Here is a 16,070-nt window from a genome sequence, read left to right as displayed (position 1 = left end):
ATATATATATATATATATATATATATATATATATATATATATATATTTACTCCCAGCGTATGAAGTGAGCCACATATCAAAAGAAACTGCGGTTGAAGTGAGGTCCTGTACAAAGTGAGGTCCAGTATACGGACCTCACTTAGTCAATCAATGTAAGACTTTTTCGTAGACATGTACTGATAGCAAACACTGTTTTTTTACAAAAAAAAGTGGGACCTCACTTTGTATGGTCCACATCAATTTTTAGTTCAGAGATTTTCCGCATAGAGGCGCTGACTTTGGCGTATATTTTCTAACCATGTATATTCTATGCCCTGTTGAATAACTTACGATACACATAGTGAGGACCATACAACTGGCAACATCTGTTCAACCAATCTTTAAAACAGTGGATCGTCAATCGTCGCATAAATTCAAACAGTACAAAAATGTTTAATACTTTAATACTTTTTGAGAGCCTAGGCTCAAAATTTCGGTCGAGTTCTTTTTAAACGCATTTATTTTTTTCGAATCCTGAGATAACTAATAGGTATTTAAAAAAAAATTTAAACGCAAAATAGAAGACTACATTATTCCCGAGGGCAGAAAGTCCCTTATAATGAACAAAAAGTTTCTTTTGAATGAAATATTTAAAATTAAAATTCAGACTATTTTTTTTCACCCCTGTGACTTATTAAAATAAATATTTATAGAAGTTCTCAAGGACTTTCGACCATGGATAATACAGTAATATTTCTTTCTGCGTTTAAATTTTTTAAAAATACTTAAGGTTTTCTCAGTATTCGAAAAAAATGAACGCATTTAAAAATAATTCGAGCGAAATTTTTGCGCATATGCTCTCAGAAAGGCTTAAAATACTATACATTTTTGTAATCAGTATTTCAATAGTTATTTATGATATAAGTGTTAAAAGTGCACGTTTAGGGCACGCATGTGAAAGTTTGCAGAATGAGCGACAGCGAGTTCTGCAATTCACATGAGTGCCTTAAAAATGCACTTTTTAACAGGCATATCATGCAATATTTTTTCTACAAACGTAATTACAGGACAGTATCTACAAAAACTTTTACTTGAACTTGACTGACATTCCATTTTTATATTTTTTTGACATTACATCAAAATTGCCTATATGATCAATACGAATTGCAGTGCCATAAAAATGTTAAAGCACTAGTGCCTTAAAGCAGCGCCGGATAAAGGGGCGGGCGAGCCGGGCGACCGCCCGGGGCGGCAGAATTTGGGGGCGCCAAATTTTGAGAGACGCTGATATATAAATATAATATTTACCCCCCTCCGTGGCTCAGTGGTAAGAGCGCCTGCCTTTGGATCGAAAAAATCCGAAAGGTTGTGGGTTCGAATCTCACCAGTGTCGGAAATTTTTCATTTATTATAAATTAATAAATGAATATAGTTTCTGTCCTCGTGGGATCGGTTCTCACCGGAGGGACCGCAGACGTTCGGATACAATTAGCGTCTCTTTGCAAAGACAATGACGTCGACATTGCAAAGTAACAAGGCACTTACTCAACACACACTACTTACACATGACACTATGTACCTAACTGTTCAAAATTACCGTACCTACCATGCCAATGGCCATTAGTTGTCGAGGCATTAGCTAAACAAAAAAAAAATATAATATTTTTTACATTCATTATTTTTTTGGACTTTATAGATTATCTTTGGGCTAAGATTACTCCTAAGACAATTAATATTAAATAATTGTAACAATAAGAAAACTATTTCTAGCTCACAAAAATTCTCTAATAAAAATAATGCAACCTAAAAATTGTTATGGCTTTTAAAGGTCATTTGTCAGGTAATACCTATCACTTTTATGGTATTACAATGTTATACATACATACTTAAAATACACGAAGATCAGATTTAGGAAGTATCAACAAATTTATGAATAGTCAGTGATATTATTATACTGCTGCTTGTCATTATAGCCTCAATGGTTAAATAGTTTTGTCTTCCTGTTCTGTAAACTTTGCTTTATCAACATTGTCGTGTGTCCGTGGGCGTGTAATTTGAAATAAAAAAAAAACAAACCAGGTATATCTATATGAATTAGAATTGACAAGTTCTTTTTCATAATATGAATATATAGAAATTTATTTCGAATACTTTGTACGCGTTAAGATGTTTCACTTTTTGCATAAAAACGGCACGAACGACGTATGAAAAAAAGGAATAATAGATTTTTGTATATATCATAAATTGAACGAGTAATTCCAAAATGATTTGTTATTTGAAATATCTTAGTGGCGTACTATGTTTTTCTTTAAAAAAATTCACACCATTTCAACAGTAGATATAAAATTATTAATTTTATGTCAAAAAATGCGCAATAATTACCTCTTAAAACACATCAAATTTCATTTGCATATCTGAACCGGTTTTAGAACAATAAAGAAATCGTCAGTTTGTAAGAAAAATGTCAACACCCCATATCTCGGAAACGAAGTATTTGCTGACATACGCTTATAGAGCGAACTGCCATTATTTTTTCATATAGAATTACCCTTTAAAGTTTGTCGCATTTATTTAGAAACATCCTGTTTTTTCTTGACCACCCTGGATTTCCATAGTTTTTCCTGTATTATTTCACTTGACCGTTATTTTCAGTTCTTTCTGTTTTTCCAGTCCTGCAGGTTTCTTTTCTAATATTGCTTCGTCCATTTTATCTCTAAAAGATTTTCGGGGTCTGTCTCTCTTCCTTCTTATATACTCGATAGGTTATAATGTTAATATAATGTTATATGTTACATACATTTATATTGCAATTCAGTTTGCTCAATTTTCCTCCCGAAAAATTCCCCAACCAATTCAACCTATAAAAATTTTCCCATGTGCTTTCAAATTACCCTAAAAATGGACGAAAGTACCCCAATCTGGCATCTCTGATTCGTCGCTCGTTTGGCTCGCGTCAATTGAAATATTCCCAAAACTCCCAAAAGTGATGATCCTACCGATCTACCGACATGTCCCTAGGATCTATCGAGATTAAAAAAATATCCAAATGACATATTTACTTAAGAGGAAACAGTAGCGATCAACAGGTAGCGAAAACGCGTTCCAAGATTGCGGCTGTAATTTTGAATATTTTTTCGAGATATGTGGCACACGTATTCGTAATATAATAAAGAATGGCGGTACAGAGCCCAATTTAAAAAATATATTAATATGTGGAAATTACTCTGTAATTAAATACAATAGATATTAAAAAAACGAGCCTGTACCGCCACTAAGAAGAACAAAAAAATACACTTTCTTCAAATAAACTTTTTTATCCGATGCCTAGATTTTGTGTCATTTTGGAACTACTAAAATTTTTTATTTTATTAGTAGTTCCAAAATGACACAAAATCTAGGCATCTGATAAAAACGTTTATTTGAAGAAAGTGTATTTTTTTGTTCTTCTTTATGGCGGTACAGACTCGTTTTTTTAATATTGTATTTATTTACAGAGTAATTTCCACATATTAATATATTTTTCAAATTGGGCTCTGTACCGCCATTCTTTATTATATTATAAATACGTGTGCCAAATATCTCGAAAAAATATTCAAAATTACAGCCTCAATCTTGGAACGCGTTTTGGCTACCTGTTGATCGCTACTGTATCACCTTAAAAATAAATTCGATAAACCAATTCATCATTTATTGCCATCAAAAAATTTCAGTAGGTAGTATTTTTTAACACGTTTGTATAATACCTTTCATTTCCTAAGAATTATGTATTATTTAAAAATTACATAATGGAGATTCCTAATCGTATTTCGGTATTCACATTTCATACAAGAGTCTCAAAGTACTCAAGTATAAACAATTTTTAGATGATTTTGGGAATATCGATTTCAAGCAGATCACTTACCTTTTTATGTAAATATTCATGTGTTTCATAAAAGCTGATGTGACACTTTCGTCCAGTTCTTTATTAGTAAATAAAAGTTGAATTATGGTTGTTTGGGTTAATAATTACTTCGCATATTATTTATAATACATATAGTAGGGGAGCAAAGTATGCTAAATGTGCAGTCACTCGAGCGCTTTGGGGACCTATTGGGTTGTGACTATTAGGTTCTAAAACCAAAAAAGTTAAGTAACATTTTCCATTTTAGTGGGGACTTTCCATATTTTAATTTAATTTTCCATTTCCAACACCCGTTTTTCTCCGATTATAGCGCCACCTATCCGTAATTAGAAAAAACGTTTCGAATAAAAGTTGCTTATTTTTACGCAAAGAATTAAAATCTGAAATAAAAAAAAGGAGTTCCTATTTAAGATTTCAAAGTAAGCCCCCCCCCCCACCTCCGTGGGGGTCGTGTTTGGTACCATTCGATAGATTTCAGAAAAAATATTCAGAAATTGTAGTGTATTACCTATAAGAAGTTACCGTTAAGCCGGGTCCAGACTATGTAACAAAACATGTTAAATAACAAAGTTTTGTAACTTGTTACAAAATTTTAAATAAACAAGTTTTAAAACACAGTGTTGTATAACATTTTTCTGGTTATATAGCATGTTTTATGTTATCCAACAGATGTCGGTAAACATCAAAGAAAGTTATAAAACCGCACCGCGACTGATCTACACCTAAAAACATGTTATTGAAACATTTCTCTGGCATAGTACCTACGCGAGCAGCAACCGTTGGAGTCATATCGCCTTGTTCATTCTGGAGTGATTGTGCTAGATTTTTCTTTGCTCTGTTCACGTAGGGTTATTTACGCGATGAAATTGTCGAAAGAACTGACTACTTATTTAATTGAGCTATTTCGTAAGTAACGAGTATTATGGGATTGCTATGGGATGAGCTACATTTATTGATTTAAAAAACAAATAAAAAACACGATGAATAGACTGAAGTAGAAGTGAAAATAGATACAGAAACTGTAGCTAAAACTAATGCACGTACGCCTATAACTCAAGCCAACAAAAGAAAAGCAGTACGCGGAACCTTAACAGCAAATCGGTGCAAATCAACTCTAAATTTGACATAAATACTATTCTCTACAGAGCAGAGTGTTCAGACATAAAACCTGTAACATTCACTTCATTCGCTACACAGATGCAGACTGCTTCATCAGCTACTCAAACAGACACTCAATCATACAATATATCTGATCCTTTCTATTCCGTCCACTACACCTACATCCGCTACTTCTCCAGCTACACCAATTCAAACAGACAGTGACACTCAATCATGAACAGGTGAAGGCGATAATACTGAGGAATTAAATTTTACACAAATGTTATACTTCCTCTCTGAAACAATGAGTAAAAAGTTTAAAAAATATACTTTGCTATTAATATAACTGTTAATCCTTCTCTTATTGGAATTGCATCTCGAAATGTGTTTCCTGCCTATTTTATGGCCGATTTCATTTATAAGAAATTCAAAATCAGAACTTTCTATTCTTAAGAAGTTTTTAAAACTGCCATTACATTTAATGTCTCCTGTCGATGGGTCTATGTTATCTCTTTCCAGATCAGCTAAAAGAGCTACCACTACCTATATTTTGCTCGAGCTGCTAATGAAGGACACATCCAAAATATTAAGTTAACACGCCGGTGTCGCCTCCACAATATTACACAAGCTGCTGTTGCTATGAAGAGATGCTCCATACTTATATGACGCAATTTTATATACTACCTAACCTACCAGCTATCCATCTAAAATGCTGCAAAATTTATGCGCATGTTGTTGTTTTGTTTTTTGTTATATAGTCTGGATACTCATGCTATATTATAACAAGTTACATAACAAAGTTGTACAACAAATTTGTTGTACAACTTTGTTATTAGCATGTTTTGTTACATAGTCTAGACCCGGCTTTAGAAGTTCCCCGTTTCAGGAAAAAATATTGTCTTAAGAGCGATAGCCTAGTGACCTAGTGGGTAGACCTCGGATCTCGGATTCGTAAAGCAGAGGTTTCGATTTCAAATCCGGGGTGTGGATCTCCGATTTTTTTATTTATTGTTACTGCGTTCATGTCTGTAGACAATGTTGCAATCTATTATGAGCACAATAAAAAAATATAGTAATAAAATAATAAATAAATATTTCAAAAAAAAACAAGAAAAAAAATACAATCACTGGAAGCGAAACTAAACAATACGGAAGAAATATAACCACTGGATTCGGAACTGGATATGGAACTGGATAATATTAGAAAACTGATATTATAATATGTAAGCAGTACGAGCCTAGTAGGCCCATGGCTTGATGTACTATTCTTTTCCACTCCCTTTTGTCAGTCGCTTTTGTTTCCCAGTTCCTTAAGTTAATTCTTCTCATATCTTCTCTAACTCCATTACTCCATCGTGACCTCGGTCTTCCTCTTCGTCTTTTCCCTGCCAATGCACTAGATAGTACCATTCTGGGAATTCTAGATGGAATCATCCTCTGCACATGGTCCAACCATTTAAGTCTTTGCGCCTTAATTACTGCTAGTATGTTAGGATCTTGATAGAGCTCAGTTAGTTCCTTATTTGTTCTTCTTACCCATTGTCCATTTAAGTTTTTCCCACCGAAGATTTTGCGCAGTATTTTCCTCTCCCAAACTAATAACAACTCTTGATGTTTTTTTGTTATGACCCATGTTTCAGAAGCATACGTTACTATCGGCCTTATTACGGTCTTTTAAGTTCTTAGTTTTGCTCTTCGTGATATATATTTACTTCTTAACAACCCATTAAAAGCAAATATAGCGCGGTTGCCCGACATAATTCTCTTTTGTATTTCTTCTTCACAGTTAGGGTCTCTTGTGAAGACAGTTCCTAAGTACTCAAATCTCTCAACTTCTTCGAATTTATACTGTGTTCCCTTCGCTGTTGTCATTGTTATGTATTGCCCCCGAACGAATTGCTTATTTGTCCATTCCATATACTTTGTTTTTGCTTCATTTATATACAATCCTTTGGTTGCTACCCTCTCCTCAAGTTTCATGACTGTTTCTATAAGTTCTATTTTGCTCCTAGCCAAGATTACCAAATCGTCTACGAATGCCAAGCACTGATGTTTTTTGTGGTAGATCAGACCTGTTCTATTAATGTTTGCTTCCTGTATAACCTTTTCTAGTAATATGCTAAACATTATAGACGATAATGGATCACCCTGCCGCAGTCATTGTTTGACCTCAAAGCTTTCTGTTATAGTATTGTTTATCTTGACTTTATCATACTGATATATCATACTGATATTGTTTAAAAACACTAATAATATTGATATAAAATGTTAATCAATTTTATTTATTGTTATAAGAATCAAAGGTAAATATGATTAGGCGAATGAAGCCTTAGGTTTCGCAGTCAATATCCCAACCACACACACATGTTGCAATCTATTTCAATACGGTTTATAGTACAAACTATACATTTAGTATCAAAATAGTGGGATATATTTTTTTAGTTTAGGACACTTGGTCACATTGCATTGTTTCAGGATAAGGTGAAATATCTTCAATAAATGGAAAAAAGCATGTATGTCATATATTATAATACTTTCTATACTCTTAATATGTAGTCTCGTATAAATGTGGAGTGACATGATTTTAAGTATAAGACAATTTTCAGAGAAAATAGAAAACTAAAACTATTTTAAAATGATTATTCGAAATAAAACATATGCACATATTCACTGTTTTTGCCATCTAGTGGAGTAACTGTAAAATTAAGTCAGTAAAAAAGGTACATTAAGTTTAATTAAATTAAGTAAATCATCTTGTATACTAAAATTAAGGTTGGAAAATTGTCGTTTCAAAATGAAAATCGACAGGGGCAACAGTACCTATACTAAAATACACTCTGTATAGATAATTATGTCAATGTTAATAATACTGGATAGAGAATTGAATATCCTTTCAAATGAGCTAGCACACGCCCCTATTCCCTATTTAAAAATAAGGGGTGGGGGAAATGGAAGGGAGGGGGTTGACAAATGACAGATATGTATGTACCGTAAAAACTGTGTTCCCCTTAGATCAAAAGTCGGGCTTTTATATTTATATGTTAAGTTCAATATAAATTTCACATAACTGAACTATCACTGTATCCTCCATTTTGATTATTATTGTTCTCAACTAGCGCTATTTTCAAAATTCTTGCTTTCCTATCCATCTTTAACGTAAATTATTAAAAAATATAAAACTATTTCTTTATTAACGCTAGTCTCCGATAAGGCTACCGTGATTTAATGCTGAGGTACTAAAATGTTATAAAATTAACAAATAGTACGAGCAAGAACAAAGAGTCCACATCCTTCTTATAACTACAAGTGACTGAAACATCGAAACAATAATAATTATTACTGTGTTATACAGAAAAAGGCAGTAGAAACGATTAATCTCATATTTATCGACAACACTGTATGGTCCTCACTTGATGAGCTGTAAGGAAATATACACGTAAAGTTGTCCTCACTTTGTGCGCATAACGAAAAAGTATATACAGTCTCACTTTAATAGCTGCGTATAATGGCCTCACTTGGGTGGCAATATACTTGAACAATACGGGGCACATATACGTAATTTTTTTTGTGTATACTCGTCATTTTTTAATTGCTATTTACTTGTCAAGGTCACTATGAAGAGTTGAAACGATTATGTCTACGTTTTCTACCGGTCCTCACTAAGTGCGCGTAATGTCAGGACCTCACTTTGATATCTGTGCATAAATATATATATATATATATATATATATATATATATATATATATATATATAGTGACTGTACACCCCGATATGGGGCTAAGTCGCGAATCATCAAATATCAAATTTAATTATTTTATACGAGGTATGTCAAAAAATATGAATTTCACTCAAGAGTAAAGTACCTTTACATTTCACAATATCGAAAATTGTCATTAAGAAAAGTTGTTTGGAATTAAAAAAATTGTTTTAGTGTTCAATTACATTCTTCTAAGGCACTTAGTTCACACAATTACATTCTCTTCAATATTGTGAATAATAAAGGCACTTAACTCTTAAAAAAAATTCATATTTTTTACATACCTCGTATAAAGTTAAAAAAGTTTGATATCTGATGGTTGTTTCTTAGATTTTAGACCAGGGAGAGCATTTTATGTAGAATAACTTTTTTTCGCAAAAGTGATAATAAAATAGTTATCATAATTTTAATAAAATGATGATGAGTATCCGTAATTTGAGAAAAAATTGAAATTTTTTTTTCGATTATAATCATGATTACAATAACTGAAGATATGACATGTAGTTGGTGGGCGGGGCTTACGTAGCTACGTCACTCTGTGAGTAGAACAGCAATAAATTCAGTGTGGTCGTATAGTAAACGGTGTTTATTTTTTTGTTTAAGGTGAATTTTACTTATATTTTGTTAAACTTTTATTAAACATGAGGTGTGCCGTGTTTGGTTGTAATGTGGACAATCAATCACAAGGTTTTGATACGAATATCAAGTTTTTAGTTTCCCAAAAGACAGAAAAGTGCGATGTGTGTGAAAACAATTATGTAAACGTAAACGTGCAGACAATTTTAACGTTAACAACGATCGTATCTGTTCAACACATTGTAACAGCGACGATTATGAACGCAATCTGAAACACGAGCTGCTTGGATATTCTTTTAAAAATTTTTAATGCCTTAAAAATTATTCCATCCCAAAATTTAGCCAAAGCGGGAAAAAGCATGGTGGATTTTGGTAGAGAGCAACTAACTATTTTTAATGAAAAATAAACCACAATTTTACTAAAAAATAATTTTATTAACGTTTCGACGTCCAAATCGGATGCCGTTGTCAAAATACAAAAAATATTAATGAATTAAACAAAAATGTTGTTGCTTAGTAAAAATTCTTCTAATAATTTATTTAATCTGACTCATTTATATCGGCAATTCAGACATATATTATACAATTTAAAGTAGAAGACATTAAAATGATATTGCCAATTGTTCATTCGATTACATGAAATCAACCCCAACTCAAGAATATTCGTCACAAAAAAATCGTAGCATGTGATCTGTCTTTAAAAATAAAATCATATGCAACTGTAACAGTTAAATTCTCGCGTAAGAGATTCCATAGTAAATCACGAGGGAAAACCAGAAAAGAACCTCGTGATACCATCCCGACATCGTCAGTATTAGGTCTTACTTTAGTTTACTCTCAAAACTAATACCAGATTCTAATATAATACTTACGATAATAATAGTAAGACCTAATACTTACGATGTCATGATAGTATTACGAGGTTTTTTCCTGGTTTTCACTCGTGATTAACTATGGAACCTCTAATGCGAGAATTTTACTGTCACCGTTGCATGTGGTCATGTGGTTGTATTTTTAAAAACAGGTCACAGGTTATGATTTTTTTTTGTGACGGATATTCTTGAGTTGGGGTTGATTTCATGTAATCGAATGAACAATTGCCAATATCATTTTAAAGTAGAAGACTATTATAATATATTATGTCTGAATTGCCGATATAAATGAGTCAGATTAAATAAATTATTAGAAGAATTTTTTACTAAGCAACAACATTTTTGTTTAATTCATTAATATTTTTTGTATTTTGAGAACGGCATCCGATTTGGACGTCGAAACGTTAATAAAATAATTTTTTTGGTAAAATTGTGGCTTATTTCCCATTAAAAATAGTTAATTACAAAAATTCCACAAGAAAATAGCTTCAGAACAACAGTAGAGAGCAACGCTGTGTATTATACAGTATATTATATATACCTAATGGGACGTATCTTGCCTAATAATAAAAAATCATGTTTGTAATTGATTTCTATTATTAGATTATGTTCTCAATAATTATATTTAATCATACTAAACACAACATCACTTCTCGAAAATTTCACAACTGATATTAAACGCTAAAATTCCCAAATCAGAATGGCAATGCATTCGAAATGTAAAGGATCTACTCACAACGTGACGTCATGCGCGACCTGAACGAAATTAGGAACGCTGCGTGTCGTATCTTGGGTTATTGTATCATGGATTAGAATGATGTAATTATATATTTAGACATAGTTTTTAATTTCAAACAACTTTTCATAATAGCATTTTTTAATATTCTGGAATATAAAGGTACTTTACTCTTTAACGAAATTCATATTTTTTGCATAACTCATATAAAATTGATAAAATTTGATATCTGATGGTTGAGTTTTAGATTTTTGACTACCCAGAGCATTTTATGAAGAATAACTTTTTTTCGTAAAATTGATAATAAAAAAGTTTTCCATGTGGTTCCTAGCTACGCAGACATACTGTATAAGAGCTTCTGTATAAGAATTTTCAAATTTCAATGCCATATTCGGATTCAGCATAATCAAAAACAAAATAGAAACATATTTGATCAAAGTAAAATGATGAATTTAATTATATTTTTAAAAATTATTTATACAAAAAAATTGTTATTGTGTAAGCAATTAATAAACAATTAGCGGCCAAATCTGCGGGTAGAACTTTTTACTCTAACATGTATATAAACTAATAAAAAAAGTTTTAGAAAAATATAAGCTTGTTTGTATTTTTCCGAAACAATACACGTTTTCGCTCTAATTGCACTCCCCTAATACTTGAATTTACGCTGTCGGAGATTTGTGATTAATTTGTAAAACTCAAAAAAGTTCAAAATAGAAACTGTTTGTAGTAAGTAGAGCTTGAAAACATTGAATCTACATATGGGTGCATGCCGCTCGCCTAGAATATTTGAATCAGTTTGGGGCGATAAAGAACCTTTATTTAAAAGTTTGTTTATTAAATAATTTATTGAGTACCTACTTTCAATTATGTCTACTGCGTTATTGATATGATGTGGTCTCGACCAGACAACAGAGAAACACATATAGACATACACAAGAACGAAAAGCTAAAGGAACGAAGATACAATTACCGAAGCCTATATGAAGAAAATACTCAAGATTTATTCAAAAATACATTGGATGAGGACCTACAAATTCCCGCTCCTAAAAATATCGATCAGTTATACGAACATAGAGGACTGTTTACACGAAGCAGCATTTGAATGAATGGGATACTACATAAAAATCAAGTTAAACAAACAATACTGGTATGATAACCTGTAGATGAAGAAACAAAACGTAAACGACAAGTATACCAACAATATTTAAGCTCCAAATAATTACAAGAAAAACTAAAATATAAAGAAAAACAAGCAGAAGTACGAAGAAAATTTTCTAAAAATAAGAACAAGTCTTGGGAAAGAAACTGCTAACGAATAAATACTTTTATAGGAGGAACCAGAAGCACAGAAATTTGAAAATTAATAAAAAAGAAGAAATTAGAAGAATTAGAAGAAAGTTGGAGGAAGATCAGAGATAATATCAAAATGGCAGCAACGGAAGCACTTGAAGAACGTAAGATAAGTAAACATATACGAAAGAAAAGGAGAACTCCATGGTTCTGTGAAGAAATAAAAATAAAATGCCAAGAAAAAAAGAAACTCTACCTAGAATACAAGTCCAAAAGAACGAGACAAACATATGAAGAATATAAAAGAGTACGAAATGAATTAAACTCAATAGTAAGAAGGAAGAAAACAGAACATTGGGAAGCATTTTCAAAAGAGATGGAGCACGACTTTTATGGGACGCAAAAGGAAATGTAGAAAATGATAAGAGGTCAAAGACCAGAGATGAAGGAATTGATAGAAGTAAAACATATTGATACAAATATATGGACAACTTACCTAAAAAACCTTTATCAAAGAGCTAATCACAAAGAGCTGGAAACTTCACGATTAGAATCGGATGAGAAAACAGAAATTAAAAACAGAAATTTTAAAATACGGAGGAGATAGACTTCACAAAGAACTGAGTATCCTTATAAGTAAAATAATAAATACAGGAAGAATTCCCGAAGAATGGAGAACCACTCAAATGATAGCGTTATTTAAGAAAGGTGATAGGGCAGACCCCAGTAACTATAGAGGGATAAATTTATTGAGCACTATACTGAAACTCACAACAAAAATACTTATGGAGAAAATAATGACGTGCATAAATATATCGGATAAACAACAAGGATTTAGAAGTGGAAGATCATGTAACGATGCAGTTTTTGTGATAAGGCAAATAGCGGAAAAATCATTAGAATATAACAAACCAGCCTTTTTCTGTTTCATAGACCTAGAGAAAGCGTTTGATAGAATCCAATTAAAAGATGTGATACACCTTCTATATAAGAAAAATTTACCACTGCATATCATTAAACTGATAGAAAACATATATGTAAGAAATAAGATAGAAATGAATGTCAATGGAATATTAACAGAACCCATAGAAACAAACACAGGAATAAGGCAAGGAGATTCACTAAGCCCTCTACTGTTTAACATAATATTGGATGCAATAATAAAACAAGTGAAGAAAAAAAGAGGGTACAAAATGGGCAATAGAGAGATAAAAATACTCTGTTACGCTGATGACACCGTGTTAGTAGCAGAGTGCGAAGACAACCTACAAAGATTATTGCACGAGTTCAACATTAACGCAAAAGAAATGAATATGAAAATATCAGCCCAAAAAACAAAAAGCTTAGTAATTGCCAAAGAACCAATAAGATGCAAATTGGAGTTAGACAATCAAATTATACAACAAGTAATGACTTTCAAATATCTGGGAATTAATCTATCAGCCGACAACAATATCGAAGAAGAGGTAAAAGACCAAATAATTAAAGCCAGTAGAACGGCCGAATGCCTAAACGACACAATTTGGAAAAACAAACACCTAAGATTGGAAACAAAGGCCCGAATATATAAGTCAGTTATTAGGCCAGTTATGACTTACACGGCCTAAACAAGACCAGATACAAGCAAAACACGAAAACATCTGGAAATCAACGAAATGAAGATCTTAAGAAGGATTGCTGGAAAAGGACTACATGATAGGGTAAGAAGTGAGGAAATCAGACGCATATGTGGAGTAGACAATATAAATACCTGGGTAAAGAACAGAAAAGAAGAGTGGAATGAGCACATAAGCAGGATGTCTGAATCAAGGATAGTAAGAATAGCCAGAGACAAGTCACCGTTAGGCAGGAGAAGTATAGAACGCCCAAGGAAAAGATGGAATGACAACTTAGGGGCAGAATGAAAGGCACCGTTGAAGAAAAGCAGGCAGTACTGCCTATATAAAAGAAGAAGAAGAAGAAGAAGAATAAAAAAGAAAAAAGAAAAGAATGAAGACATACATAATACAGATCATAAAACCTGAAGACTGGGAGGAGGAGGAGTGGACACAAAAATCAAAACCAAAATAGAGTTGCAATAATAGGCTCGCCAATAAGATTAACTACAGAAGAAATTAAAAATGTATGTAAAGAGCTGAAAAGAAACAAAGCACCTGAACGAGGCGATATACGCGGAGAATTGTTTAAGTACGGAACGAACAAATTGTACGAACATCTTCGGCAAATATTTCAAGAATACTTGAACACAAGCGAAATCTCTATGGAATGGAAGACATCATCTAAAAATGTAAAACAATGGGGATACCACTCACCAACACTATGGAATATACGCTCATTTTTGCAGACGATCAAGTAATAATGGTTCAAGATTATGACGATTATGGCACGAAAATTAATTGAAGAGGGTCTAGAAGTAAATAAAAATAAAACCTAATACTTGTGCATTGGGGGAGAACAAAAAGATCTCACACTATACGACATCACCACCATGACTACAAATAACTAGGTATAAATATTTCGCTCGATGGAACATTAGACAAAGCCATAAGAGAAAGAAATACGTTATGTAGGAAAGCCATCACAATGTTAAGCAGCATTATTTTATGGGACCAATTCATCGGCAAAGAAAATAAAAGGGGGATATATGAGATTATATTCAAAAGTATCACTCTATTATAAAGCTGTGATATTGTCACTGAAAGAAAAAACACAACACTGGCAACGCTGAGAGTAACGGAAATGGATTTTTGGAGCAGAGTTGCAGAAATATCTAGAAGAGAAAGGCTTACCAAACAACGCATTAGAGAAATAATGGGATTTAAACACACAATCACGGGTGACTTATCAAAAAAACAACTTATCTTGTTCAGACATATACAAAGAATGTATGAACAACGAATACCAAAGGAAATACTAAAATGACAACCAGATGGTAAAAACGAGGTAGACCGAGAAAAAGTTGAAGCGAAAGAATAGACTAGCTGAAAGAAAGAGACGTAGAAGGGAACGTATGGAACAACCTGACGAAGTGGCGATTGGAAGAAAACGGTGGAGAACGTTATACATCGACATGTAGTGGCAGTGATGTCTCAAATAACTAATTATTCGCAGTTTTAGAATCAAACTTAGAATAATAAACATAAAAATCCACGAGGAACATAAAATTCCTGTAGCTGACTGTATACCTTAAATCACAAAAATACAAGATCCTTTGTAAAAGGTATATTTAAAAGACCCCAATAAGGGTTACATCACAAAACAAAACGTTTTCGTATTAATAGGTAATCCATCATCAGTGTTAAGCCAATAGCATGCATGCGTGAGCCACCAAAAAGTTATGGGTGAAAACCTTTTAAAAGTTTCAAGATCTTAAATGATACTACATAGTATTATAAATCAGATGGATGTTGCAAATATTCCTGGATATAACTCAGGGCCACACAGAACTCTAACCCACGTGGATGTGATATGCATGGAATGAACCTCACATATTAAAAATTGAGTGTCAACTTGAGTTGACACTCATGCTATTGGCTTAACACTGATGATGGATTACCTATTAATCCGAAAACGTTTTGTTTTGTGATGTAACCCTTACTGGGGTCTTTTAAATATACATTTTACAAAGGATCTTGTATTTTTTTAATAATAAACATGATATGAAATATTTTTACAAAGTTGGCAAAAATAGTATACGCACTTACCAGCTTGGTTAATCGTTATAATAAGGATTAAAGCTGCAACAATCATAAAACATACAATTTTCATTTTTAATGCAGTTATATCTACTCCTTTGTTATTTTGTTACCAAACCAATTCTGAAAATATATTTTATATATTTTGAGTCAAGAGAGAAT

The 16,070-nt window shown here is 32.4% G+C and overlaps 1 protein-coding gene across 1 annotated transcript in view; it reads left to right on the top strand.

The window, feature by feature from the left end:
* LOC114336204 (vitamin K-dependent protein C) overlaps nucleotides 1–16,070 on the top strand; it is a 283,411-nt gene that overhangs the window by 107,357 nt on the left and 159,984 nt on the right. The gene's annotated exons all lie outside the window — the stretch shown is intronic.

The sequence above is a fragment of the Diabrotica virgifera genome, chromosome 6, assembly GCF_917563875.1.
Source record: "Diabrotica virgifera virgifera chromosome 6, PGI_DIABVI_V3a".
NCBI classification, from domain to species: Eukaryota; Metazoa; Arthropoda; class Insecta; order Coleoptera; family Chrysomelidae; genus Diabrotica; species Diabrotica virgifera.
Note: the sequence above shows the minus strand (reverse complement) of the source record. Positions and strands in the feature narration are given on the sequence as shown.